General features: G+C 32.3%; 1 protein-coding gene across 2 annotated transcripts in view; it reads left to right on the top strand.

The window, feature by feature from the left end:
- The first annotated feature begins 1,701 nt into the window (after positions 1 to 1,701).
- LOC143237833 (thyroid hormone receptor beta-like) overlaps positions 1,702 to 27,997 on the top strand; it is a 55,049-nt gene continuing 28,753 nt past the window's right edge. For both annotated transcript variants that reach the window (XM_076477478.1, XM_076477479.1), the window contains exon 1: positions 1,702 to 1,905. The gene's annotated coding sequence lies outside the window, so the exon portion shown is untranslated. The remainder of the gene's footprint in view (positions 1,906 to 27,997) is intronic.

Consider the following 27,997-nt stretch of genomic DNA (forward strand, 5'->3'; position numbering starts at 1 on the left):
ATTTCTTTCTAAGACAGGGACTTTCATCGCATAGATATGTTAAGAAATGAAATGTCTTTTAAGTATCCTCCGGTGGACCTGAAGTAAGTTTAGGGATGTTTAACGCTAAAATATGGAGTTCGATTCTTCGTAATGGAGAGAACACAGATAGGTGTAGCTTTGGGTTAAGCAGAAAAAAAAAAACATGTTATTGGTTTGTGAGTTATTCATGAGTGTTAATATCTGATAAGCTTGTCTAATTATGATATGTTTATTTGTTTGTTTGTTTGTTTGCTTTGAATTTCGCACAAAGCTACTCGAGGGCTATCTGTGCTAGCCGTCCCTAATTTAGCAGTGTAAGACTAGAGAGAAGACAGCTAGTCATCACCACCCACCACCAACTCTTGAGCTACTCTTTCACCAACGAGTAGTGAGATTGACCGTCATAATATGATACCTTCACGGCTGTTACCTTTTGTCTTTACCTTCACCACTGTTTGTTTTTATTTGTTTGTCTGTCGAGTTTTATCTTCCTCTAATTCTTAGAACTATTCAACTTCTTTGACCTAAAAACAAGTCATTCCATTGTATCATTCTGTATACTTTGTAGATGTTACCTAGAAAATGTTGTTTGATATATAACACTGGTTGCCTAGGAAACAAACCACGACTGGAGCAAAACTTCATCACTTCTAGTACGACAATTGTTTGTTTGTTTGTTTTTTGAAAGGCAAGCATGTTTGGTGTAACAGGGATTCGAACTCACGACCCTCAGATTACGAATCGGGTGCAGCCTTAACCACCTGGCCGTGCCGGGCCTTAACACAACATTTTAAACTAAATAATCATTAAAAGTATTTAGTTTAAAATGTCGTACTAATAGAATTTTAAGAAAATAGTATTACATAACTAATATATTGTTTAGCACAAAGCTAAACAATAGGCTATCTGTGCTCTTCCCACCACGGGTATTTAAACCCGATTTTTAGTATCGTAAGCCTACAGAATTACCGCTGAGCCACTGGGAGCCAAGTAAGAAACCTATAGAATATATTAATTAATTAACCAGTTACACTGGAAAAGAAAAACCTATTCATAAAATTAATACTAAGCTAAGTGTAGTTAATTTGTGAGACTTAAGAAAGCTGATTGATATATTACGGAAGTCGCTAAAGCTTTAACAAAGCTTTGTGATTATTACGCATTAATGACTCGTTTTACAAAGTTTTAGCTGAAAAACCTGTTTATCGTAGCCTATGTTATTTGTGGGATTGTCAAAAATTAGATTACTGCCTTGACTGTACTACTTTGTCGTGTGTTTAGTAACATATTGCTAATAATTGAATTAGTGGTTGTTACTGAAAAACACATGAAAAGTCTGCTGACGCCACATTTAGGGTATTTATAACAGAAATGAATCAAATGGAGGTCGATTAAAAATGACTTTCTTCACCCTTACCAGTCCGTCAAGGTGAGCTTTGGTTTGAATAGGTTGACCGCATTTTCTACATTCCATGTCGTCAGTAGGTTGGGTGGCATTGGCATAGCATGGATGCCAGCCTGATATCAGCTTCCATTACCCCTTCCCGATCTTGGTGTTAAAGGTCTAACTATGCAAACTAATTCATTCAGTTTAACGTGAAAAGCTGAATCGTTATCCAAACACAAAATTCAGCCTTCAAAGGCCACTGAATAAATAGAGGAACGCCAGTCTTGTTGCCATAGTACTTTACTAGTGGGAAATTCTCATAGACGTACAGACCGATTTACTGTAGGCTTATATAGTATGCCTTACATTTCCCGTCTTCTGGAGTTCTCGAGAATTTGAAGCTACTGGTATTTTATTCATAATATTCTATTATCAAGAAGAGTATGTGCATCACTACCCAACAACGCTGCTACGTTCCTGGTAAACTTCAGCCCGAGGTAGGACACCAAGGCATCTTGTACAGAGAAAAATCTCGATTTTACTGTGATAAACGTTAAATAGAAGATAGCTTGAGAACACATTATTAGAAGCCATGTTATTCTTTCTTTGGGAACGGGGGCGAAACCATAAACTATTTAATGGAGCTCGTGTATTTGCTTTCTCCCCCCCCTCCTCTTGTGCACACACCTGTTCGGAACCATTCAATCTGTTAACCATATGTAAACTTACACTTATTTGTACATATAAGTTTTCAACATCATTTAATCTTTTTAAGCTTACAAACTGGGAAGATTTTCTTTTGTTCCATTCATAAATCTTGTTAAATTAGTCTGAGTTATGTTCAGGTGTTACTAATTATAAACTTAAGGTAGGTTCAAAATTTTTCTACCTCTTGGTTTTTCAGGAACAGTAAATTTATTCATACTGTTTCATGTTTGTCCGTTTTACTCTAAGGCAGGTTTTATTTCGATAAAGATATTATCTCTCCTACGTTTATCACATTTTAACCGTCTAATGAACTCATTCGGAGCTTGATTTCACTTTCACTCTACAGAAGGAATGAGTGTTTTTACACTGTTTCATTAAGGAATATGTCAAGAGATGGCGCTTTCCGATTCATACAACGAACTTACGAACTTACCAGCGTACGTTTTTTGTTCTTTTGTTGTTAAGCGCAGAGCCACACAATGGGCTTAATATAATGTGCCTTTTACGGATATAATAACCTAACTTTTTTGCATTATAAGTCTTCGTACTTGTCATTGAGCCACGTGTGAGCATCAGCTTATGAAAACCAGGTTTAAATTAGTCTAATTAATAATGTAGGGCTAAATGTAATGTGCCTTTTGCGGATATAAAAATTCAGTTTTTGCATTATAACCCTTTGAACTTGTTGTTGAGCCACAGCTTACTAAAACAAGGTTTAAATCAGTCTAACTAATAATGTATTCTAAGTTAATATTTTGTTAAATATTTATCAGCTTTTTTATGATTCCTTGTCAATTTTAAATCGAGGTACATATAATTATAAAAGGGTATTATAATTGTTTTCCGTATCATATTTTCCAACTAACCTTCTTCGAGCTTTTTGTTTCTTTACATGTTTTTAACCCCAAAAAAAATTATTTTGCTGACTATTGTTAATTATTTTATCCTAACTACCAATGTTTATTAGAGTAGCAGTTCTCATTTGTTTAGTTATGACCAAATGCTTTCTTTACTTATTCCTGCTCAATTATCTTACCTTGATAACACATTTTTCACAAAATTTCTTCTTCCTACTTTCATCACGTCCTCACATTTCTAAGTCTAACTTCATTCATTCTTCACAACATTCCTACCATGTCTGTTTTTTTTACCTTGACCACACATATTTTAACAACTTTTTTTTAGCTATTTTTACCCTGACCTCATTCTTATTCCATAACATTCCTCATCAGTTACTTTAGCCTAACCATGCAAATTATAAAAACTTTATTTTTTCACTCAGACCTCGTTATTCCTTAATAAAATTCCTTTCTGGTTATTTTAGCCTAAAAATGGGCGTTTTAAACTTTTTTTGGATGGTTATTTTTACCTTTATCTCGTTTTTTGTTCATAATTTTCCATAAAATAAACACGTACATATAACACATTCTGTACTTATATTACTCTCTCATCATTACGTTTCTACATAGCTCTTTATTTCCAAATAGTTATTTATCCTGATTTCTAAAAGGTTATTTTTTTTCATCAACCATTTTCTTCTCCTTCAATGTATTATGATCTCTTACTTCTATCATCATCCTGGTAAACTGTCATATTCTGATTTCACAATTTTACATACATCTTTCTAAGATATTTTACATTCATAAGGTTTTTTTACTTCATGGTATTATTGATTAGTTACGTGTTGCTGCTCTATACTTACAATCTGGTCATTATATTTATTCACAGCTGGCTTTCCATTCTTGTAAACTGTAACTCTAATAATTCTATAATTTCTTCAGCTTTTTCAGCTCTGAACGTTCCTATTTTTACACTCTACATAGCCTTCCTTCAATTTTAAGCCCAAGGTTAGTTTTCACGTGCATGAATCCTGATAATCATTCTTCTCTTTCATTTGTTTATCCCGCCTCAGTTATTTTGTTGAATATTATGACAGTAGGCTTTGTGGCCTCGTTCACCATACATGTGTAAGAGCAAAGTTACTTTTGAAACCCGCAAACAGCTTCACAATGTTGGCCCGACATGGCCAGGTGGTTGAGGCACTCAACTCGTAGTCTGAGGGTTGCGGGTTCGAATCCCGGTCGTACCACACATGCTCGCCCTCTTAGCCGTGGGGGCGTTGTAATGTGCGGTCAATCCTACTATTCGTTGGTAAAAGAGTAGCCCATGAGTTGGCGGTGGTTGGTGATGACTAGCTGCCTTCTATCTAGTCTTACATTGCTAAATTAGGGACGGCTAGTGCAGATATCCCTCGTGTAGCTTTGCGCGAAATTCAAAAACAAACATATTTACAATGTTTTTATGTAAACTGTTACTATAATTACTTCCAGGAAAGAGGTAACTCAGGAAAAAACAACAAAAATTCTGGTGAAAATCCTTAATTCTGCCTTATATTGTAAAGGTAACTTTAAAATATTCAAATATATATGTATATATTTGCTTACTTTATCGTATTTGAGTTATCAGTATCTATGATTCCATACAAGTAAGCGCGCATTCAAGTATATTTATTATTAACGTTAATGAAGTTAATAATGTGAAATTAATAGCTTTAAACCATATTTGCATACAAAATATTGACGTGGTTAATATAGTTCTATCGTTTGATTTTATTGAAACCGTGAAAGGCTACTTGATAAAACGTGTAAGTTTATGTCGAAATATATAGAAGCAACGAGTATGAGACACATTATATTATATAACATGTAAAATATTCCAGTGGCCATGATGCTGAGTAATTATCATTTACATTCTTGTTTATCATCTACGAGGACACCTTGAAACGTTTACCAATTTCGAGCTCATTGTACATAACCATTTCGGACACAGTTATACATTCAAGCCAATAACCGAATATTTGTTCTTTAAAAAAACAACATTAAATGGATTTGCTCCAGAAAGTGTGTTTAACTGTGCAAATAATGTAAAAATAATGTCAACAATAAACACAGAAACGAGGACAAACGAGTGACTGAGAACTAAATATCACTTGTTTTTTAAGGACTAAAATTCTTCAAACACCTTCAGTTTTTGTTTCTAAAATAAACACGTTTGAACGAGAAAAATAATGTTTTAAATACTGTTTTGTGTTAGCACCACAAGGGAGAAACGTTCAATATATTGTTTGCTGTTTAGGCTTAAGCTGAACGAGAAGATAACTTGTATATTAGAACGACTCTCTTTTGCAACTTAATGGGATAACGATTTTACAAGTAGATAAAACAAACGTTTCTTTTAATACGCGTACTTTCTAATGACTGATATATTTATGCAAATAAATGGCTTATTACCACTTTCCTTATTTCCGAACACATAAAGCACAATATAATATAAGAAACAGTCCGTAGTGAGACTGTTAGTTTACACAATATATATATTCAGACAAGAGATTAGTAACTTTATTTTGTACAGTAGTTCCATTACTGTAGTCTTCTGCTGTTGAGTATGCTACTCCTGCACTTGTTTGGGGATTATATAGACTAGCTTGGTAGTCTGTCAGTTATTATTAATAAAGGACAGATTAATTCAAGAAAATAAATACTGAAACTGGTGTTGTTAAATAAATAATATTGCGCTGTAAAACCTCATCCTGACATACTTTAACATAATTAAAACTCGTAACAATTTGTACTTCACCAATTCAGTTCAGTTCACATCGTAACAGATGTTGTCAAGCAATTTGCTAATAAATACAAGTAAAGAAAAAACTGTTCAAACAAGTAGATATAGATATAGCACATATCAATCCTTCAATAATAATTCAAATAGCATAGTAAGTATAAATAACATCATCCCTACACAATAGCACAGGAACACGATGTAATAGAACGTTAACACATAAAACTTGAATAACATAACCTCAGTTGTGACTAAATAGTTATACATATTGTTACATGTTAATTCTTGCCTGTACTATTATGTAGAGATGATATAATGCCATCCTTGCTATCTTGTTTGTATTGTTTTTGTAGGATTGATATTAACCATTCATACATTTACTTCCTTGTTTGAAAAGTTTCTTTTCATTGTTTACTTGTTGCTTTTTTTTATGCATTATTTCAGTAGACATAGGAAAGTTGTATTTATAACCAAGTTCTAAATACAAAAACGTTTCACAGTAATATTTGTTCTTTATCTATTATTGAGTGGTAATTCCTGTTTCACTATGTACTCTAACACCAAAACCTAGAACACCAAACTTCTTTCAGAAAGCTAACTTTAAAGGGTAATGATAACATCGTTTGCTCTGTAATTAGTTTTTATTACTACTGATTTATAATGTTTATAAAAACGAATATTCAGTTTAAAACTATGTCATATGAATGAAATTGTTTGACATCATTAATTTGCTTTTCAAGTTATCGTTTCATAGAAAAAGAAGCAAAAGCAAGAAGAACAAAAAAGTAAAAGTTTTTACAGACATTCCCAGAACTTGTGACTCAGTCATTATATAGATATTGTTATAAAATGAAACTCTGTACAGTGTTGTAAATTTCTGATAACCTATTGTGGAAATATTTAACATATCATTTCGATGATCATTCCTGGTCATCCCTATATAGGCATTACTACCGTCTGCCTGATAGTTTTTAAACTATTGCCCTGCCAGTCCTATCTCAGCCAGCCTGAATAGCGCTAGTATTGGAAAAAAAGGCCTACCCAGTGTTGGATGTAACAAACATAGTGTGGTTAACATTTTAATATACGTATTTTTTACTTTCGCTCAGAAGTTCTTATAAATGAGATCATAAACAGATGAAGTTCATTTTCATCGTAGTTTTTCTGACATCTTTAAAAATAATAACCTCAATCTGATCTTAAACTTTAGACTTATAAATATTTTCACTCAACTGTGCTTAGTTTCAAAAGGGGTTTGTAGAATTCTATGAAGTTTCATTTGTTGAGGGCTTATAAGATATAGTTTGATATAATTACATTTCCATTGATGTAAGGAAATGTATAGGTATTTCTGTTGTGTTAAGAATTACCGCATGTAATAACTTGTAATCACATTTTATGGAATTTCTTTTTTCGTCCCTTTCCTGTGTGTATAGTTTGAATTTTATTCTCGTGCTTTTGTTTGCTTCATTTAGTCGATTTTAATAGATTAAATCTACATGTTATATATTTTAAAATCTTAGTTTCAGTATCTACTTGATTCTTTACCCCATATAGCATATTGATATGTTTGTGGACTTACAATACCATAAACTGGATTTCAATACGAGTTGCGGACAGAGCACGGATAGCCCTTTGTGTAGCTTTGTTTTTAATAACAAACAAACAAACTGAGTTCCTTACTATACTGTTCTATTTTATAGTATATTCGTAGAGGTTTCTTTCAAATTCTGAAATATTTTCAGATTTTTAGATAGAATTGCTTCTTGTGGTTTTCTTTGTAACATTTTTAGTGGATTGTACCAGTATTTATAACTATAATTTTGAACATTTTTTAATCAATTATACCGGTATGTGTGTATATATCTGTAAGTTTGAACATTATTAGTGGTTTGTACCAGTATCTACAGCTGTAAGTTTAAACATTATTAGTGATTTCTACCAGTATCTACAGCTGTAAGTTTGAACATTATTAGTGATTTCTACCAGTATCTACAGCTGTAAGTTTGAACATTATTAGTGATTTCTACCAGTATCTACAGCTGTAAGTTTGAACATTATTAGTGATTTCTACCAGTATCTACAGCTGTAAGTTTGAACATTATTAATGATTTCTACCAGTATCTACAGCTGTAAGTTTGAACATTATTAGTGATTTCTACCAGTATCTACAGCTGTAAGTTTGAACATTATTAGTGATTTGTACCAGTATCTACAGCTGTAGGTTTGAACATTATTAGTGACACTTATACAGGGAAAGCGATTAAAAAATTATATTAACTTTCATTAGAAACTTGAACTTTTTGTTTCAGAAACGATCTAGTGAGAACTTCTTAAATTATGTGTAATTTCATTACAGAAACTTACTGAAAATGCTACTTGTTATATGAGTGACGTCATGTATCAGTTTCATAAACGCTAAGAACTAAATTGGACAACCAATAAAAATCAATAAACGATTTGAAGCATTAAACTTATAACTCAGCTATAAATATGTATGTATATATATATACGTGTGTATGGTGTACAAGTAATTATATTTATTACTAGAAAACTAATCAAACAGTTAAAAATATAAAACTGAGTGCTAAAAAACTACTTTCCAGCTCGTTCCGAATCATACTAAACTAAAATATCCTAAGTATGTCACGAAGTAAAGAACCACTTCCGATTAATTAACATAAGTTCAAAAATATCCCTAATAAGTTTGTGATATTAAGAGTTTTGCTGATTTTACTTATTCACTCACCCGTGAACAAAAGGATGTAGCATAACAAAGTAGTTCTTCTCTTCTAAAGTATTTGCATGGCAATTACATCAGTAGGAACTGAGTGACTAACTAATATTCTGATGTCTTGCATGACATCCACGTAGATGAGCAGATGGTCTAATATTTTCCGTTTCGTTCAATATAGAAATCATAATAAATAATAGTAATGGCTCACAGATAACATTTTCTGCATAGTAACTAAATTCTAGATTCATATATAATACAGCCTTATTGTTTCTTCTGACAAATATATATATAAGTATAGATTACACGTATATATCCATTCCTACAAATTTCGCTATCATTTGTACCCTGAATAAAGTCCATTTTTGAGGTTCATTTAAAGTAGTTACTTTTAGGTTTGAAATATTATAAGCTATGTTATATCTGACAGATAGTGAGATGTACTGCATGGTGAGAGGTTATATTCGGAGTTACCTGTCATTTGCACAAGAAAGAAGTTTACTTATTTGCACGTTCTACTCATATTGAACAGGAGTAAAGAAACACTTGCATGAACATGATACTAAATATATTTTATGGTTAAAAAAAACCCTCCTTACTATATAAACCACACCTGCTGTAAAATAATCTAATGAGTTTGCAACATCATCAAAACTACTTGTGGCAGAAACAAAAGGCCTTCTGCTAGGTATTATAAACAGACTCGCCACATTCGGAGTTTAGAGGAAGAAATTCCATCAAACTCTAATTTGGTAATATCTAATATTCCCTCTCTTTATCCCACTATTAAACATGAATATTTATTATAATTTGCCCATTTTCTTCCTGATAAATAGAAACATTCTATGTCTGATATTACAGTGCTGCTTTCTCTGGAATGAAAAAAGTCTTGAGCAGTTGATTAGAGGAACTTTTATGGATATTTACGTGTCATCTTTGAATTATATCCATCCTAATGTTTAATGTTATTCTATCATGTTACATAACTGAAATAAATATCTACTTTAATAATTTAATAGTAGTTTCAAGGCACTACAAGTTTTATTGTTCTATGGGGTGTTCGGAAAGTCACTGTGCACTTGTATATTTATTAACAGACGTGTTTCAATATATAATACAGGAGGTAAATATGAATGTTTATAATTGTCAATGTTGAAAGTGACCCCCGTTGGCATCAATACAGGCTTGGATCCTTCTTATTTTGTTTCTAAACACCGCTATCAGTTGCTGGCTTGAAATAGACTGAATAAAATATGATTATAAAACTGCACAGTGACTTTCCGAATATCATGTATTTGCTTGCTGTTCATACCACGGCACTGAAACCTTGTTTTCAGCGTTATAAACTTCTAGATTTACCGTTGAGTCGCTAGAAGGATAGCTGTTTTCTCACTTGAAAAAATATAGATTAAATGAATATATTTAACGAAACTTTTGATAGAATTAACATTTTTACAACTTGTATTTGAAAGTAAGTAATGAAAAACATATGCTTTGTGAGGTAATGGTCAAACCAATCTTACTTGATAAATTGGAGCTTTGTAAGGTAATGGTCAAACCAATCTTACTTGATAAATTGGAAACAGAAGATTTCTATAAATCGAAATATTTTTTATGTACTTGGAACTTTTCAGTAGTAAGTAAACACATAGCACATCAGTTTTTGTACACTATCTTATTCTGCTCAAATACTCTACATGTCAATAAAACCCATTTCAAAAATGAAGTAAATGTGAGGATGGTTAAAAATCAATCCTTCAAAAACAATTCAAATAAGATAATAAGGATGGTATTTATATCACCCCTACACAATAGCACAATCAAGAACTAACACATAGCAATACATATATTTATTGAATCACAATTAAGTTTAATTTATCTTATTTCTGTCTGTTAACATTCTACTACACTCTATGTCTATGTGTTAATTCTTGTCTGTACTATTACGTAAAGATGATGTAAATGCCATCCTTACTATCTTACATTGTTTTTAAACGACTGATATTAGCTCCCCCTTTTTTGTAAGTATCCTTTTTACTTCTTTGCTTGTTTTTAATGCAGTGTTTCAACAGGCATTGGAAGATTGTTTATAACCAAGTGCTAAATACAGTGAGGTTCCAACTGTATTTATTGTTTTTTCCATTACTGGCTGGTAATTCGTGCTTCATCCTGTACATAAGTTTTTAAAGAAATTTGGAATTTCTTTTAAAAACTAACTTCGAGGTTTAATGATACTTACAGACATTTCCAAAAGTTATTACTCTGTTATTACATAGATAGTGTTATAAGAAGAAACACTACATAGTATTGTAAAATTCTGATGACCTATTAAGGAAATATTTAAGATACCATTTCGGTGAGCAATCCAAGTCTTTCCTACACAAGCACTGCTATCACCTGTCTGATTCTGTTGTATCAATTCTGCATCAAGAGTTTAATGGCTTACACGTTGTTTCATTAATTTTCATCACCTTTTGAGTGTTTTAAGAAAGCTAAATAGAACTATGATAATTCTAGCAATCATAATAACGACATAAATAATATTATACCTTTACTCATACTCTCCTTGTATTTAAGTATTCTTGCCTTTTATTGAAAAGTAAGGTGAACAGATTGCAGACTTTGGGCATAAAGATGTTTTGTTTTTCTAATTGTGATGTTTTCGATTTGGACATCGGCCAAATAATGTCAATAGAATACTAAATAAATTTTAAGGGACATATTGAACTAAGTAAAGAAAGACTTGTTAAGTTTAGATGGAGCATTTTAATTTGGTAGAAATAGAAAATCTGTATAGAAAGTAAACTTCTATAGGACCAAAGGATATATTTTTACCTTCTATTAGTTTTAAATCAAAGTCAAAATATTCATTTATAAATATACTGTTTTATATAATTTGTAGTAATATTTATATTGTTTAATCGGAAGTTCTAAGTTACAAATTAATATCGTTAAAAATATTCTAAGACATCTGTATATTAATCCTTTACTATTCCAGTCTCACTCATACAGTCGTCACTTGATATATTCTAGTGTTGAGGTTACTGCTGTGGTAAATCTCTGGATTTCATAACTGGCTTCGAATCCATCCTATACCCCACAATATTCCTCCCATTTTAAGCTGTAAATTCTTTATAAAGTGATAGTCTCATCTCATTTTGTAGACGAAAGTGTGTTGTGTAGACGGAATTTTCATGCACAAACGCTTGAAGCTGGCTTCACCTCTTTTAGAAATTCAACAGATTAGAACACGCGCAGAACACCACGCTTTTATGTAAACTTGAGTTGGTAATATTTTAATACAATTCTAATTTTGTGCTATTATTATTTCTGTTTTTATTTACTTTGTGAATAATTTAATGAATCTTTAACTTAAACTTTTACTTATCGAGTTGAAGAGTTGAATTATCCATGAAGTTAATATCACTTTTAAAGCTATTCTGTCAGAAAGAAATGCAACTATACTTTATCTCTCACTATTAAAATATAAATAAAATTGACAGTTAAGTGATTAATTTTTTTTTATATTCTGCTTTGCATTTAGCGGTTCAACATCTACCCTAAAGTCGTGTCCGAATACCTGTAATAACACCACTTGTAATTTTTTCATACATGCTCCGTTTGACAAAACAGTAATTAAAATTAAAACTCTAATTGTGTATGAAGAAACCAGAACCTATTAATTCATTAAATTTCTTGACTTGCAAAGAAAAGCAGAAGTGGCTCTAAGTGTGCATTATTGTATGTTATGTACCGAAATATAACTTATTCATTGAGAGCAGCTTGTTAACTTAAGTTTACTGTAGAATAAAAAGCAACACTGCTATTTGCGAGTTCGTAGTGTAAGTTCTCAGTTGAATATTAATTGTTAGTTTTTATCTTTACTTTAGTGCTACAAAGCCACCATATTCTTGTGTATTGTTGTAAAGTATGTGCTTAAGAAAACTGCGTTGCTTCAACAAATCTTATAAATTTGGTTCCGTTATATATATATATATATATATATATATATTTAATATATCTAATTGTAGTTTAACGTGTTGTTTCTGTTATTTTCCTAAAGGTCGATTTTGATTTTAAACATTGGACAAAATATTTTGAGTCCTGAGCGAAAAATGCCTGTGAATGTCAATGTTATCTAAATAATATGTAAAAAATTAGTTTTGTTGAATTCTTTTGGAGTTTTTGAATTCTGTGAAGCACGTGTTAATCTTATATACATGAATCTGTGAAACGTTATTTGTCATAAAGAATACCTAGTCCAGTGTAAAAAATATATATCTCTAATCTCTATATAGGAAGCTACATTTGTTACAATGTCTTTTTTCCAATCAAATAATTTTTTAGGAAACGTTACTTGTGCTTTATTGAAATGTTTATGTTTTAGATATAATTGGTGAGTTGCATAATATAGGATTTGAAAATTTTTACCTCAATGAGCGAAACAAAATTTATCCTCTCACACATTGGCAACATTTTAAGTGTATCGAGACTGCGCTGTAGGCTGCCTTTTGACGCGCGTGAAACGAACGCTCGCAGCTCAGTAAGCTCTTATCCATGCCATAACCATTTCGACTATGTCAACTGGTGTTAAACTACAGGTAGCAAAATTTATATTGTAGACCTATCCCTATAAAGTACTTAAATTCGCCATAGGACTAAGCAAGATCATTTTGAAACCAGAATACCGTTTTTCGACACGTTGTATGTTGATTCATTTTCCAATGACTAATAGCATAAACTTGCGCGTTAGTTAAAATCAGTGTCATACCAGGCAAGTGAAAGTGCTACTTATCTGTGCTAGCCGTCTTTCATTTAGTGGTGTAAGACTAGAGGAAAGGCAACTAGTCACCACCAACTGTTGGGCTACTCTTTTACCAACGAATAGTGGGAGTAAACGTGACATTATAACGCCCCCACGGCTGAAAGGGCGAGCATGTTTGGCGCGATGGGGATGCAAATCCGCGACCCTCAGATTACGAGTCGCATGCCTTAACACGCTTCATCGGGCCTTAGACAGGAGAGTGTGTTATATTTACCTTAACTATGTGTTATAAATAACACAAGGTAAACTTTTTAACCGGTGTTAAGCAAAAGTAGTCAGCTTTTTGTTCTGTTACTGTGTTATTGAAGATTATAGTTCTCTGTTATCGTGCTTATAATAAGTTAATCTATTATCTAATTGCTAGAAGCCATAAAATAATTCTGTTTTATGTAATATACAGTTAATACAATAAATATAAATCGTTAATTAATATGACTTACATTTACAACGGTCTTAAAGCGTAAAATGTTCCTTTAGATAAAATCTCAGGTCATCTTCACCTTCACGCCAAAACAGTGTCCGAAGTGTTAACCTGTAATAAGGCTAAATTATTATCAGCCAATTTTGATAAAATTATCTGTGTTTTATTTTATATGGTTTTAACCACTATATATTATTTTAAGCCTGGTTGTTATTCAAATGCTTAATAATATATTATTACTTTTGAGATTTGTGAAAAAAAAAATATTTGTTGCATCGTAAACATGTGGATTCAAATTTTTATTAAATTATTCAAATTGATATTCACATCTATACTTACTGATAATATCAGCTTTATTTACGTTTCAGAAACAGCTTTTAAAGGCATTAATTTTATACTTGTCTTTAAATATAGATGCATGAAATAGTAAACCATATAGATTTTGTTTGTTTGGAATTAAACACAAAATTCCAACTACATGGAAGTACGTTTTACACGTAAAGCTATACGTTCATGACTCGTGCGTAAAGGTTGTTTGTTATTAAGCACAATGATACACAAAGGACTATCTATTTCCTGCTCACCACGGGTATCGAAACCTGGTTCCTAGCAGTATAAGTATACAGACGTACCACTGTACCTCCTGAGAGTATAAAGGTGCCCAATGGGCTATCTGTTCTCTGCCCACCTTGGGTTTATAAAGGACGTTCGTAATATTCTTTTATTAGCTACTCTTCTTCTTTTTTTAGTAATATAAAATCATTAAGTTATTTGCTCCCATTTTGAATTCCATGGATATATTGATGGGAAATTTTTTTTTAATGCTAGGTCACTCGTAGAATTTCTCAAGATTAACATAAAGATATTATTCAATTATTGTTAGTATTACAGTACCGAGTGCTGCTTAAATACAGTTGTTTGTTTTTATTGCATCGTACATCACATTGTATTATAAGTTTATTTGTATCACACAGCTTCTTATATAAAATTAAATACCTTGCGTTTCTGAAGTATGCAGTTTTAGTGGAGAAATAAAAAGTGATTCAACCAGTTTCAGAGTTTAAATGATCTGGTACGTACATTTTGCTAGTTACCAAGATCAAGTGAGACATACAGTGTTTACTACATATTCCCTGTGGTGTACTTACAATATATATTGATGTCATACACGTTATAAATATGTCAAATGTGAGATTGTTTATATTTCTGTCAGAGACATTGTACTGAAATAGACACTATTGTGCAACTGATGATTTAGTAATAGTATGAATGTATAACTGTTTTTCCAAGGTATTGAAATTAACTAAAATACATCTGGATGAAAGTTTTGCAGAAATGCCTGTACTAGATTTGTACTTATTATGTTTAGAATAAATTTACTTTTGTTTTATACCGTACTGTGACAGTGTTTTACGAATAAGCTAAAATGTTCTAGATTATAAAAAAAACACGTCAGTTATGAAATCCTTTAATGAAACTAACTGTACGATCATCATAATTATTATTTACGCAAATATTCTAAACTTCTGGACATAACGTTCAATTACAGCAAATCGGTTTTTCAAATTAATAATTGCTAATACTGTGCAGCCAAGATGAGATTACTGTACGTTTAATACAAGAAATAATAATTTCACAAATAAGATATGTACTGAAACAAGACTGAGGAGTATTCAATAGGTATAAAAAAATTTCTTTATTCGACAAACTGTAGTTAAATAAATATATTATATCTTAACGATCCAAGTGATATGGTAATTCAGGGCCCATATGGTCATTTGTGAACTGTGAGTTGACCGTTATACTTTTAATTAGTTCCAAGAAAAAACCATTATACTGTTAATGAAATCCCACAAAAATAATTAAAATATTATTTAATGTTCGTATAATCAATATATTACTTATTAACTATGTATACTTTATCGTATCATTTTATAGTTACAAATTGACTGAGAAAACTACAAATACTTATATACAATAAATATGCCACTTTACAACATGCGTAATATTTCTACTGTTTTCCGTTATATGCTAGTCTTGCTATTTGCCGACATAAATTGTAGTCATTATTCTAATAATAAACACAGTATTTTATACTTTTCATCAAGATACATTATAATATAAATCTCTATTGTATTTATTATTAACACACAAAGTATTTATACCTTTTTAACAACATACACTACAATCGTATTTTTTATTAACATGTACTATAGTAAGTACAACAATAATAAACACAGTAGTTATCTTTTAACAACATACACTATAATCGTATTTTTTATTAACATACACTGTAGTCATACTCTTTGTCACATACATTATGATCATACATTTTATTAGCCCACACACTATTCTTACCCTTTACTAACATCCATTTTGGCAATGTACATGTAGTCGTAATATTTACCAATGTGCATCGTAGTTGTGTTTTTAGCAACACACACACACACACACACACACACACACACACACACACACTATGCTCATACCATTTACCAACATATACTGCCATAGTACTCATATTGTATTTTTACTTTACTAACAACACAACCGTTTTATACCCTTTCTCGACATACATTGTAGACTTACATTATACTAATAGATATTGTAAACGCACGTTTGATATACAGTCATTACAGATGCTGTAATTACATTATACATTATCAATGTACTTATAAATATGGTCCGTACGTTTATAAGTTGGAGAAACGTTCTTTATCTTAATGATACTAAATATATACATTCTTTATTTATATTTTAATTATTTACCTTAGTTATAGTAAAAAATATATACTTTCATATATTTACATAAAAACTATGCTGATTTATCTAAATATACTTTATGCATATGTACACATATTCTCCAAGACTTATATATCTACAATGTAATCTGTAGTTCAGAATGAAACAACCGCTCATCCTGCCTAAACGTTGCACTATGTGCTAAACATATGTTGTACCAATATACACCTATATATATATATACCTACAATCACTGACTAGAAAAAAACTAATCATGCTTATAATTAAATTAGACACACATGTTACAGATATTGAATACATTCATATTGTTTAAAACCTTATAGGAACGTACTATGCATACATACAACAGAGATATTTATTTTGTTTCCAACTACACCTTTGCGTATTGTATCTTTATACGTTAAATATATAACTCTGTTTACAACCACAATGGACACGTATCGTATCTATTTTATACGTACAAAAATATAAAAAAAACACATGCTATCTACGAACATATCAGACATGTATTATACAGTTACGACAGAAAGTGTTCGTACCCCTGCGTCGTAAGTAGTTTTTTTCTCATAACTTAAAAATTATCACGACTAGGATAATGAAAGTATAGTGTATCATAAATATTATATTAATGCACATCTACATAAATTTTTATGTAAATTGAACGACAAATAAACTGTTTATAAGCGAATAACCAAACATAAGAGGGGCAGAAAGTGTTCGTGCGTCCACTTTAATGGTCAGTTGTGTAGCCTTTCAGGTGGATTACTTGGCGCAATCTCTCCTCATAGCCCTCCATGATCATTTGACAGTACTTGACTGGTATTTTTTTCCATTCTTCTTTGCAAAAGGCCTCCAACTCTTGCAAGTTTTTCGGGTGACGCTGATGAACCCCGGTCTCCAACTCATGCCAAACGTTTTCAATTAGGTTGAGATCGGGTGACTGCGATGGCCACTCCAGAACGCTTATGTGGTTCCTCTGCAACCAGGATTGCACATATTTTGATGTTTGCTTAGGGTCATTGTCGTGCTGAAAGATCCAACGACACCCAAGCCGCAAGTTCCGAGCATCATTCTTGATGTAAGTGCCTAATATATCAACGTACTCTTCCTTTTTCATAATTCTGTTGACACGGTGAAGGCTTTCTACACCAGAAGAGCTGAAGGAAACCCATAGCATGATTGAGCCACTTCCGTGCTTCACTGTAGAAATGATGTTCTTTGGAAGATTTCGTTCTCCCTTCTTACGGAAAATATTGCGAACATCATTGTGGCCGAAAAGCTCGATTTAGTCTCGTCTAACCAAAGAATACTCTTCCAATAGGTAAAGGGTTTATCTACATGCTTTCTTGCATACCTCAATCGTGCTTCTAAATAAACAGGTTTTAAATATGGAGTTCAACGAAAACGGCATGCTTTGAACCCAGAAGAGCGTAACATGTTCGTAACTGTAGAGGTGCTTACTTCAACCCCAGTTTCTCTTACCAGTTTCTGTATGTCATTACGTGTTAAACGAGGGTTCCTACTAACTTCTCTGAGAACCTTCCTCTTGGTTCTCTCTGGAATTTTGGTGGGGCGTCCAGAACGAGGGAGGTTAGCAGTTGATCCTGTAAACATAAACTTGGCAATTATGCTTTGAACAGTATATTTCGGCACATTAAGTTGTGTAGAAATACCGGAAAGAGACACACGAGACTTGTATTTTACAATCATTCGGTTTTTTAAATCACTGGCAGTTGTTTTTTGTTTGCCATGATGACCAAGCAGATAATGACGGAGACGGCGCTAAATTGCCGAAAGTACATTTTTTGCTGGCTAAATTCCAATAATTATGAACCCAGTGTCTAGTTCTGGAATGGTATAATGTAGTTTATTCGCCAAACTAAACAAAATTTTTACGGGAATATCAGTTTTTTTACACGTTCTGAAATGTACGAACACTTTCTGCACCTCCTATTTTTGGTTATTTGTTTATAAACAGTTTATTTGTGATTTAATTTACATAAAAAATATGTGGATGTGTGTTAGTATAATGTTTATAAGATATTCTGCTTGTATTAGCCTAATCGTGATACTTTTTAAGTTATGAACAAAACACTACTCGGGTAGCAGGTGTACGAACACTTTCTGTCGTAACTGTATATCTACAGGGATAAATCTTTTGTGTTTGTGAGGTCGTTCGTATAATTTCTGTTGATTTTTATGTTTAATCATACCGCAATGGTTAAGGTTAATCACCGTATTTTAACAAAAGGCTTATCCTTTTTTAACCGATTTCATGTGTTTCGACAGTTTATTGCTGTCATCACTAGAAGATTAATGGTGTTTGCAGATTTGTTCTAGTAATATTAATAAATTGACGTATTGTAACGAGATGTCTGTAATTATTCAATAATAATCGATTTCTTTAACGGACAGTTTAGTCGGAGCATTCGTATTAGGTTGAATGTTAAATTGGCGGAAACTGTCTATTTGAGAAATATAACATTGTTTACACAATATATACTGCTCAAGCATAGATTATGTAATCTTCAATATACATTTTCTCAAGAGTTTCTCTAAAGGCCAGTTTCCGCCCGTTTCACAATCAACTCAATAATCGCATACAAGTAAATATTATCGGTGATTTTCCGAACGATTACTTTTAACTGATTGCATGTTATGCTCCAGTCGAATTCATTTGCTAAGGGTGTTTCCCGCAAAATTTCAGTCATATTCACGTTGTTGGTCAGGCTATTTGTTATATTCTAGGCTGGTTTATATTTCGTGAAAGGTTACTTATAATAATTCGACAACTTGAAAAATTCCATTTGAACTGACAAAATTTGGTCCGTTACTTAAGATACAGTACTCGGTCTGATATGTGTCCGAAGGCTAATTAAAATACTGAAGATAAAGTAAAGTGTTTCTGCCGAATAGTTATGATATTAAGAAACCTTGTCATGCTACATGTGCTCACATACTTACAATACTGCGCTCGGAATACTGTATTTCACACGGTTACCAATATCGCTGAAGTCGTAAAAGCATGTTCCTACCGCTTTACTTACATTATTAAGGTGTTTCATTTAGTTGCTTATTATATTGTGGTCTTTTTGGTTTGTTCATCTGCTTATGTTTGTAATACTGCACTCGGATAAATGTTTCACCAGGTTCCTTATAATATGATAACTATATGCTAATGTTCTCCTTGTGTCTCCATAGTTATGAAATATGCAGATAGCGAGTCAGACCGTAATGACTGTATATTAAACAAACATTTATTATACCTGTTAGTAAAAAGTGAGTCTACAGTATTGGTTGGTAAAGACGTAACATCAAGAATTTAGAAAGTATGTTTCATAATTACAATACTGTAAAGAGAAAATGGTTTTATCCAGTTGCTATTAATATTTAACTTATAAGTGTAGACGTTCACTTACAATACTGCGGTTCGTTTGGATTGGTGTGTTTTAGATAGTTACTTATATTACAGTCAGATTTATGTATTCATAGATCAGTTAATATATTACAGTGTGAATTACACGTTTTATTTCGGGTTAATATGTTTAATTCGGTTGCTTAAAATACTGTTAAAGTTGCAATATGGTAAGTATGGGCAAATCATTTATCACTGTTGTAGTCGATTATATATTTATATTCGTAGGTTAATTGTGAATACTTCAGTCAGTGCTACTTACTTATGAAGTAATTTTGTGTTATTATTTATTATGTTTTATATGTTATTGTTAAAGTTAATTTTTTCGCTAAGTCTCTGCTATTTGTCGGTATTTCCACCATTTGTTTATATCTTGATACCTTCTTGAATAAGGTTTGGGTAATTTGATACCCAGACGGCTAGTTTCCCGGACGGATAGTTCCTAGGATATTTCTAAACTGCTTCCCTTTCGGTACTATAGAATATTTGTTTTGATTTTCAACTTTCAAAGATTTAGGTCTTCGGATTTTCTTCGGATTGGGTAGGTAACAAAATATTTCTTTTAACTACATGCAGACCCCTTTTGAAGGTATTATTTGGTGTCAAATCTTAATATTTGAGATAATACGTATGTACAAAACAATAAAATAATTGTTCCTAAAGATGTAATTTTTTCACTAAAATCATTTATTAAGAAAAGGATGAAAGACCAAACTCACGTAGATCATTGATAAAAACTACACTTCACCAACTTAATCTAGTTCGCACCATAACAATTGCTGTTCATGTAATTTGCTGCTACAAGTTATTTCTCACTCACTAATAATCCTTGCTATTGGTCGAAGAGTCTAGTTGGTATTGGATGTAGCAGATTTAGTGTAGTTTACATACTTTTATACATTCTTCATTAGTCTCGTAGGTTCTTAAAATATTTATGTACATGTGACATAACATTGTAACCAGTACATTTAGACAATTTTTTTTTAAACTGTAGAATAAATGTTTGACAGGAAGATGTGTATATATGCATGCCAGTTAATTATTTTAACTCGTATCTGGTTTGCAACACTATTTATCTGTTTTCAGACAATTGTACAAATCTGTTCAAATTTTACCTGCTCTACCCGTTCCCAGTATAGGGTTGACAGATTAAAGAGAAGGCATCTATTCAACAGCACACACCGCTAACTCTCTAACTACTCTTGTCTGGCTAATTAGTGTAATTTGACCATCACCATTATGAAGCATTTACAGCCCCATAGTGCGGAGCGCATTTGTTTTATTTTTTGGGTAAAGAAGCTCAAACGATGAGCAAGCAAAGCCATATCCCAGCAAACTACACACTTAACCCCCCTAATGTTTAAAAGAAAATACTTTTTACTCAGCTTATAGAATGTTTAGTTATTCAAAGAAATGTATAAGTATCTTTTAGTTTCAGACTCCATCTCAGTACTCAAACCCATCATTTGTAACATACGATTATTATTTTTCTAACTGTGTGGAAGAATAAATGTTTACACCGAAGAATTCATTCACATTTGGTCAAATGTTAATCATATTAGTTTATTTTTGTCCTTCTGACATGTTGATATCGGTTCAACTCTACCATGCCCACTGCTTGTGAATATATTTTCTTCTAGAAATTTACTGAGTACAGAAAAGGTTTCTTTGTATTTCTATGTTTTCTAAGGACTTGTGAAATAATTATAACCGTAATATATTTGGGGTATCAGATTTTCTGTTCTTTTGGATATGTAATATGTTTTGTAATTTTCAATCACTTAGTACAAGTAACAAGTGTATTGTTTATTATTTTATTTGTATCTTTGCTAGCTGGCGATCTTTTTCATTATTTCAGTGGTATGTGATAATATGATGGTACCACTATTACAGCATTTCATTATATATTATGTTCCTCTCAGTTAAACACACCAAAGTTAACCTTAGATGTTTCCAAGCTAAGTAAGTGCAAAATTCTAAATCACTTATTGATTTTGATTTGATTAATCGAAGTAAGAGTAACAAGAATGCTCTCTGCTTTCAGATAATTTCTTTGACATCTTTTTCTTTCCTTTAGAAAACCAATAGATCAGATACGAAACAAATTTGAGTTTCTAAAGAGAAAAAAAGAAGTTTATAGTAGATTTTCTGCGTATTTACATAAGTTCAGTTGTTATGTTACGTATTTTACATGAGAGAAAACCGTGTTATAAGATGTATTACGAATATGTATAACATGTTGGTCGTAAATACAGAAATCAGTCTTAATACAAAGTATTAAAGTTTTAAAGAGTTTGGCCTCTTATAGGAAAGTGTTTTGACTCCTTTTGCCCTCCTTTGAAGTTCACTTATAACAACACAAACTGATCTTAATGAAAGTATTTTGTTCATTCGTTTCAAGGCTGGTTACATTACCTTTCTTTCTTCTTCGTCATAGATTCGTTCGTAAGAGCTGTCAAAATTACCTCTTTTCATATTAAAATATAATAATTCGACATTTTTAACGTCTTTCGTAAAATAACCAAATTACGAGTACAATATCTCATATTTAACATTTTTGTTTGTCATTAAGCACAAAGCTACACAAAGTCTACTGGTTAGCATCATTTCAATATTATCCTAAACATAACTCGTTCAAAACATTTTTTATTTTCAGATCCATGACATAATTTTGTTTTTTTTGCAATTAGTTTTTAAATAACTAATAGATTTTCAGAAGTGCTAGTTTTATTTATCTGTAACATATCATCTGAAGTGTTACACTTGGGTCAATAAATCTATCATATACATGTATGAGATTGCTGGAAAGTGAGAACTCCATGTCATTTGCAAACTCCTTAGAGCAAACAAATCAATGAGAGCAAACTTTGTCCTCAGAAGGCAAAGTTTAAAGACGGAAACTGGAGATTGGGTAATGTTAGATCTTTTTTCGTAGCAGACGTAATTGCAGAGGTAGGACCTACACAACAATGATTATTAACATGCAACAAAAAAATATGCAAACTGAAATTAGCATAAATGTAAGTGCTCCAGCCTGCATAATATCTTATCGAAACCATCATCTGAGAACTGCAGACAACTAATTTAAATATGGCTGTTCCTGAAAAAAAACAACAAGGAAAAGGAAATAACAACCAAAAGCTCATACATTAATGGAAATGATTAGGTAAAATTTATTTTCTACAGTTAGCATGTAAGATCTACATAATGTTTACGTCAACTTCTTTTGATGCAATTCGTAAAGTATAATAATTCAACACTTTTAATGTCTTTCGTAAAATAACCAGATTACAAGTACAATATCTCATCTTTAATAGTTGTTGTTGTTGTTTGTTTGTTATTAAGCACAAAGCTGCACAAAGGTTTATTGGTGCTCTACCCACAACGGGTATCGAAACCCGGTTTCTAGAAATATAAATCCACAGATGTATCATTGTGCCACTGGGGACGTCTTTAACAGATACCTTTGTTATGTAAATATATATCATATTTCATAACTGCAGTTTAGTACGATATTATAGTGGTTATTACGTATCACTTAAAATTGTTTTAATGTGTATATACGTATATCTGTGTGTCTGTGTGTCTATATATATATATATATATATATATATATATAGTATGATACCTGAGGCATATGTCTATCTTTATGTTCATCACGTGATTATTAACATTTTTTAAATGAAAGCTATACAAAAGCATAAACATATTTTTGCATTAGCTTTGTCCGACATTTCTCGGTGGTTAAGGCACCTAACTTCGCGGGTTCGAATTTTCTTTCCACCAAACATGGTCGCCTTTTCGGCTATGGGGGCGTTATAATGTGTCATTCAATCCAACTGTTCTATGGTAAAAAGAGTTGCCGTCGGGTGGTGATGATTAGTTGACTTTCCTCTAGTCGTTCACTGCTAAATTAAGGACAGGTAGCGTAAATAGCTCTCAGGTAGCTTTGTGCGAAATTCAAACAAACAGCTGTATTAACTTTTTATTTGTTCTCTTAGTTGAGATGTGGAAATTATCACTTAGTTTTAATGACTCATATACATGGACATAAACACACACATATAACACACACATATAGGAATATATATAAACAGATTTGTTTTTCATGAAATGGAAGTTACTTGCTGGGACAGCGGTGAGCCTTCGGATTTACAACACTAAAATTAAGGGCTCGATTACCCTCGGTGAACAGAACAGATAGCTTGATGTGGCTTTACTATAAGAAAACACACACACACACACACACACACACACACACACACATTGCTACAAGAAAAACACTGAAAAAGAAAATGAAGTGTGTGCTATAAACATTTTGACAGTATATTTAACACGGAGTTTCTAATGGAAATATCGATTTTAAAATTAATTAACAAAAAATATTTTTGTTTTTGTTAAGAATAATGTTCCACATTAAGCTACCTGTGCTGTTTTCGCAAAAGGTATCGAAACTTGGTTTGTAGCATTATATGCCTTAATATTTACCCCTTAGCCACTGGAGGCAGGCCATTTTTCAGTTGAAATCTATATGTTCGACTACGACGACTTAAGTTGAACTTATATAAGTTATCGTGATGATATGCGTAAAAAAAAAAGTTTTCATGTGTAGGATCTACTTATTTCAAGCTTTACATCCCTCACATCTCATAAAGTGAGATTTTATATTTAAAAACACAAACAAACATGGATCTTGCGTCGTGGAATAACACGTAAGCTTACTGAAAGACATCAATCTATATGGTGTCCTCAAAGACTACACTTAGTTAATAATATGACGTAATGATTAATAAATGTGTAACACATGTTTCACAAGTAATTAAATAATACCTTCCAAACTATTGGTGAAAGTGAATTTTCTTTAACTTAATCTGGTGTTCGTTGTTAAACGCAAAGCAACACTATGGACTGTCTGTCCTTCTGCTCACAACGGATATCAAGACTCATATTTTTAGAGTCTTAAGCTTGCATATTTAGCACTAAGCCTTTGGAATAGAAAGCCTTTTCTTTAATATCAGTCATAAGACATCAAGTTGTGAGAATGAAAGTGGTGCAACATATGGGTCCTTTAACATATCACTCCTTGTTTCTGCAAAAACATTATGTTCAACTAAATAGTAAATATGTCAATCTGACACAGTTTTACATTATCCGTACATATTTTGCATGTATCCACGTGTGAAAAGAATTCTAGAGAGTTCTCTGTTACTCAGTGTTTGTTGTTCTTTTTCGGATGCTTTGTGAAAATGTCGGACGTGAAATTCGTTTCCGAAGTTTGGTACACGATATGTAACGAGAATGAGATTTAAATAGTGACTGGTTCACGTTTACAATAACATTCTCTTCAAATTAGACAACGACGATACTTTCTTGGTGAAGAAAAGGTTTATACCCTATTTCCCAACCAAATAAACGGGACCTGGTATCGGGGAAAAGGCTTTGTCCACAAAAGATATAGCAGATATGGTTGATGTGTTGTTATATTTCTTCCTTTGCCTTTTCCCATGGGTTCTTAGAAGTATCCATTAATTCTACCAGCAAAAGGTATGAGAGTGGATTTCAATACGTTATTTATTCTTATTTCTTTTCTCTAAATACATGGTGTTCGGAAAGTCACTGTGCAGTTTTGAAAGCAGCGATAATAGCATTCATTCAGTCTATTTCAAACCAGCAACTAATATCGGTGTTTAGAAACAAAATAAAAAGGATCCAGACCTGTATCGATGCCAACGGGAGTCACTTTCGGCATTGTTTATAATTGTCATTCATATATACCTCCTGTATTCTATATTGAAACATATCTGTTAATGAATATATAAGTGAACAGTGACTTTCCGAATACCATGTATAACTCGTATGTTTTGTTTTTGAATTTCGCCCAAAGCTACACGAGGGTTGTCTGCGCTAGCCGTCCCTAATTTAGTAGTGTAAGACTAGAAGGAAGGGAGCTAGTCATCACCACCCACCGCCAACTCTTGGGCTCTTTTACTAACGAATAGTGAGATTAAACGTTACATTATAACGCTCTCACGACTGAAAGGGCGAACATTTTGTTGTAACGGAGATTCGAACCCGCAACCCTCGGATTACGAGTTGATATAATTCTTTCAGTCATTAACTGTTTTTATTTAATTTCATCAGTTAACTAAATTTTATATGAAGAGTTTAAAAACCCTTGTAGTTTCAACTGTCAGTTTTCTGTATAAAGTGGTGAGACCATGTTATTGAAAAGTAATTTTTTGATGCAAGTAACTTTACGACGTTTTGTGTACGCAGCTGTGATTCGGCATGGCCAGGTGGTTAGTGCGTTCGACCTATAATCTGAGATACATGGTTCGAATCCCTCTCACACCACATATGTTCGTCTTTCCAGCCGTGGGGGCGTTATAATGTGACGGTCAGTCACACTATTCGTTAGTAAAAGAGTAGTTCAAAAGTTGGTAGTAGGTGGTAGTGACTAGCTGCCTTCCCTTTAATCTTAGACTATTAATTTAAGGATGGCTAGCGCAGATAAGACTCCTGGAGTTTTGCGCGAAATTAAAACAAACACTCATCTGCATCAAATTTTCACACATTTCATGTACTTATGTAAGTTTTTCACAATGTATGCATGTAACTCAGGTGTAAACAAATTTTCATTTTTAAATTCACATTTTGTAGCACACTTTAGCGCAAGTTTTACATTTTGTTTGAACATCGTTGCCTCCCGCTAGTACAGTGGTAAGTCTACGGACTTACAACGCTAAAATCAGGGGTTCGATTCTCCTCGGTGGACTCAGCTGATAGTCCGCTGTAGCTTTGCTATAAGAAAAACACCTGAACATCGTAATATGATATTACATCATTGTAGTGTTCACTGTATTTCTCGTCCCTCACGAGAACTACTGTCCGAATTACAACAAAGGCATAAACGTTTAAATTTCTATATTTACGAGCTGAAGTAGTTACATGAACACACAGTACTATTATATTTATATAGATATGCCTTAACCTCAAACTCAACTTATCGTTTGAGCATCGTTAACACAATGTAAGAAATGAAGGTTTATTATATACTTAGTTTTCATTTACTGTATTATAAATAGACCGCTAGTGTTATCGAATAGAGCAGTTTGAATATTGTCAATATTTACATAATAGTGAACAGCAAACGAATGTAATTTCGTTTAATCATGTGATCAAAGATTTTTGATATTCATGCCCATTCACCATTGTAGTTTCTTTTTCACAGTCTAAAAAATACATCTATCTTTTTCGTTCTTGGTATTAAAAACAGGGCAATTTAATTTTAAACCAAAGTAAACAAGAGTAGGGGCTAAACTATCAGAAAATGTTAAGTTTATTCTCGAACGTAAAGATCTTGATGATCTATCGAGAGCAGACGTATTTAATGAAATATGGACTGTCTTTTACCTTACTCAGGATGTAAGTACATTTATTGTTAGTAGGTGTAAAGTAGGAAAAATTATAAGGTTAGATGAGAAAAATGACTTGTAGTTACACCCCTTTAAATTATAAACAGGTCTCTCTAAATGAATGACAACTCTTGAATAAAGTAAGAGATTTGTATACGTTTTATGAAGTAGTGGTGGTAACAATGAAATGTAGGCCTCACCTCCAATACACATTCCATGGGTGTCACATACCCGAGAGGAATGAACGTCACCTGTATGACTTGATTGACGACATGTTGTGTGAGCACTTACATACCGATTACTTTATTTCTGTTGAAGTATTAAGTACTGCAACTGTCGCTTGTACATTACGTGTGTATATATATATATATAAACCAGTGTACTCATGATCCAAAGTATGAACTCATTTTTTTTATATACAATCTTTGTCACCTTAATTACTTAAGGTAAGTGGTGACAATCGGATAACAACTGCTATCTTGGTCAGTAGTCTTTACGATGACCAACTATGATTATTATTTAATTTATCTCGGATGCTAATCTGATGCTATTTTTAGGGAAGTTTTAAGAATGACTGTCTATGTAATGGTAGTGGCTGAGATATGACTGTGGGCGTTTTTGTTATTAAGGCTGACGAATTATACACTTGATCTCCACAATATAAACTTAATTAAATGATTAATTAAGTGC

Source organism: Tachypleus tridentatus, chromosome 13 (assembly GCF_004210375.1).
Source record: "Tachypleus tridentatus isolate NWPU-2018 chromosome 13, ASM421037v1, whole genome shotgun sequence".
Lineage (NCBI taxonomy): Eukaryota > Metazoa > Arthropoda > Merostomata > Xiphosura > Limulidae > Tachypleus > Tachypleus tridentatus.